Genomic DNA, 3,872 nt, shown 5'->3' with positions numbered 1-3,872 from the left:
TCCTGTCACATACTATTTGACCAAGATGGGAATCAAGACAGTTCCTCACTCTCCCTATAGTCCAGAGCTTGCTTCCTGTGACTTTTAGTTATTCCCTAAGCTCAAGGAAAACAATAGATCCTGTCTTTATGAGACTATTGAGGAGATGAAAGAGGCAGTGACGCTCACACAAGAGGTCTTTCATAGGGCCTTCTAGAAATTGTTGGAACGGGCCAACAAGTGCACTGCAGTCAAAGGTGAATTCTTCGAAGGGGACTAGTTTTGTGTGTGGTATCAATAAGTGTCCATGCGAAAAAAAGTCTGGAAACTTATTGAAGGTACCGCGTACATCTTGTTTTGATGTTAGTATAGTATATATTTAGTATAGTATATACTAGCATGGGTGCCCGGCGTTGCTCGGGTGTTTGGAGGTGCATGCTGATCCAAAAATAAAAACGGGCAATTTTTTAAATTTGACCCCTATTATGACACCTTAACATTTATCACTTAGGGCTCAAATCAAGTTATTAAGTTAGATCCATGTCCAAGGAATCTATATCTAAAATTTAAAGTTTTTAGACCCCAAATTGTCGGAGGAGTTTGATAGATTTCTCAAAGGTCAAATCGTTGAACTTTGGCCCCTTAACAGCCAAATTTCTGGCCGAAAATGGAGCAAATAGATTTTCCCAAATCTCAGTACCCTGTATATCAAATTTCGAGTCTGTAGACTAAAAATTGACAGAGGTATTCCGTAGGAAAATGTACACAGAATGACACACAGACATACAGACAGATACGTTCACTTTTATAGATATACTAGCATGGGTGCCCGGCGTTGCCCGGGTGTTTGGAGGTGTATGCTGAGCAAAAAAACAAAACGGTTAATTTTTTTAACTTTGACCTCTATTATGACCCTTACCATTTATTGTTTTGGACTCAAATCAAGTTATTAAGTTATCTCCAAGGAACCTATATCTAAAATTTCAAGTGTTTAGACCCAAAATTGTCGGAGGAGTTTGGTAGATTTCTCAAAGGTCAAATCGTTGAACTTTGACCCCTTAACAGCCAAATTTCTGGCCGAAAACCGATTACATAGATTTTCCCAAATCTCAGTACCCTGTATTTCAAATTTCGAGTCTGTAGACTAAAAATTGACAGTTATTGTGTAGGGAAATGTACACACACACACACACACACACTTTAACCTTTATAGATATATAGATAGATAGATAGATAGATTGCAGTATAGTATATATTATAGTATGTTAGAAGTATAGTATATATTGAAGGTCCATTATGAGACCATTCGCCCAGATGTTGACTTATCCTTTGGAGGTAGAGTGGTATCTGTTCTGCTGTTATGAAACCATCCTCACATTGAGGGGTAGGTAAGTATCTGTTCTGTTTTAATGAAAACGTCCAGATGTATTACCGCCTGTTATCGAGAAAATATCACGAGGAAATGTTCATACGAAAGCTGAACTTTTGCATGTATATAACATACATTAGACAAATAAGCATATTAATATCGACGAGCAAAACTCGTGGAAAGTCCACGGTAGTTGAAAATTTTTAAAACAAATTAAAAATAAAATAAATAAAAATAAAATAAAACAAATAACGGCAGTTTTTTTTTTTTTTAATTTAGCAATTGTTTTTAAAAACTATATAAAATCTAAAAAGAATTGATTTAAAATTTTAGACTTTTTTTCAATGAAAATTCAACACAACACATTGTGTTTTCGGACACACACTTTGTCCTTGTGTGCGCGAAAAGTCTCTACCAAACACCTTTCTGAATATTTAGTCTGCAGAGTTGAAATTTGATACATAGGATATTTGGATCTGTAGAACACTTTCTATTTAGTTTTTAATTCAACTTTATATATATTTTTATATACTTATATTTATACATACGCATATATATATATATACATATATATATATATATATATATCTTGACGAAGTCTTACAATAAAGACGAAGCGTTGATGCACGTGTGACTTGATTTTTTTATTTATCTCTCTATCTTATTTTCATTATTCTCATTATATATATATTCTCACTATTCTCATCGTGTGTGTGTGTGTGTGATCTCTTTTTTAAAAAAATGAAATCACCCGATCGTTGAAAGCAAGATTCAAGCAAGCAAGGAAGTTTGGGCGGTGCACAGATTTATAATCATTAATATATATATATATATATATTAGCTCTCACATTCGCGATCGAGCACTTTATTTTCTTTCTTTTCATCGCATTCTGGCACGCTACACACACACACACACATATATATATATATATATATATATATATATATATATATATATTACTATAATAATTAAATACCCACAGACACTAGTCTTTCATCCTTTCCGGAATCTTCAGTGCAGAGTGTCACGATTAATACCAGTCGAACGATTTGAACCCTGCAACACGAGACATATATATATATATATATATATATATATATATAAGAGAGCGAGAGAGAGAGAGTTGATGTTTCGATCCCAACTCTGGATGGTGTTAGTCGAGCAGCACTATAGAGCTGTGATATATATATATATATAGTGGGGGGGGGGGTCAACCTGCTTTTGTATGCCCCAGTTTCTTCCCATCTTTTTTACGAATCTTCAAATCTGTAAGATTTGCCACGAGACAAAATCAATGGAACAAACAAAACTAATGACGGAAGAAAAAAAATCGAAATTGCCAGGAATTGTTTTCTGTGGAAATTTTTTGTCTTCAAATTGTTCTGGCACTTCCTGGTTCTTTTTTCTTCTTTTTTTTTTTAAGATTTTTTTACCCCCCCCCCCATTATATAGTAAATACGAATTTTACGAGACGAGAAGAAATAAACTTCACGCGAAAACGTCGTGTGTTTTTGCCATCGGCTTTACAACACATGTATACACGCTGATTACTTAAGTTGAAACAAACAAAAAAACAAGATCTAAAATATTATTAACTACTTCATTGCATGCCTACTTATTTGATTTACACAAGCACATAATGACACGAAACCAAATTATCCACTGGAAAATAGCTTGTAAATTAAGACAGATTGACACACATTCATACACCCGCATATATATATATATATATATATATTGCATAATCGCGTTGACACACCGGTTCTCGTCAGATCACCAAAGTTAAGCAACGTCGAGCCGGGTTAGTACCAGATGGGTAACCATTTGGGAATTCTAGGTGTTGTATGAGCTCTCCGCTTATCTCGGCATTTGTTTCCAGTCGTCCTGTACACACTTCACAGGCCACTGGTATTTAACAACGCCGACTAAGGAGAGGTGTGGTTGGAGATTGCGCACCTCCTGTCACAAAAATTTCACGCGCAGGCACCCCTTTGTAAGTATCTGTAGTCTGTCAAAGACTGAAGAATCTCCCCCCATATATATATATATATATATATATATATATATATGAACAAAAATATTCAAGTGGGTACCCGAGCGTCCAGCAAAGTCCCGATCTTAACCTTGAAAAATAGTGCGCATGATCCCTAGATTGGAGATCATGGTCATGATCTGTATAGTGGTGTAGGTTGCAGGAGAGTATATATACATAGGATATGATCCTGACTTTTTGCCTGTACCTTGGAGAATGGTGTGTACCATCCCTATGTGAGGTAATATCGTCATGCCACGCTTGGTCATAATCGATCCAGTAATGTAGTAATGTGGGTTATAAGAGAGTTGTACACATAAGCACACACGCGAATGCTACTACTGTATATATATATATATATATATATATATATATATATATATATATATATATATATATATATATCCATTATCTAACGCTTTGCTTTGGGGTATATCAAAGAAGAGAGAATACAAGACATATTTTTTTGTGCCGTCATTTCTTCTGGCGCC

At 34.9% G+C, this 3,872-nt stretch overlaps 1 pseudogene; it reads left to right on the top strand.

Moving 5' to 3' along the window:
• The first annotated feature begins 3,081 nt into the window (after positions 1–3,081).
• On the top strand, positions 3,082–3,198 carry LOC145255897 (5S ribosomal RNA; annotated as a pseudogene).
• The last annotated feature ends 674 nt before the right edge of the window (positions 3,199–3,872 follow it).

The sequence above is a fragment of the Euprymna scolopes genome, chromosome 31, assembly GCF_053919585.1.
Source record: "Euprymna scolopes isolate OS-2025 chromosome 31, ASM5391958v1, whole genome shotgun sequence".
Taxonomy (NCBI): Eukaryota; Metazoa; Mollusca; class Cephalopoda; order Sepiida; family Sepiolidae; genus Euprymna; species Euprymna scolopes.
This window is presented reverse-complemented; position numbering and strand designations above follow the sequence as displayed.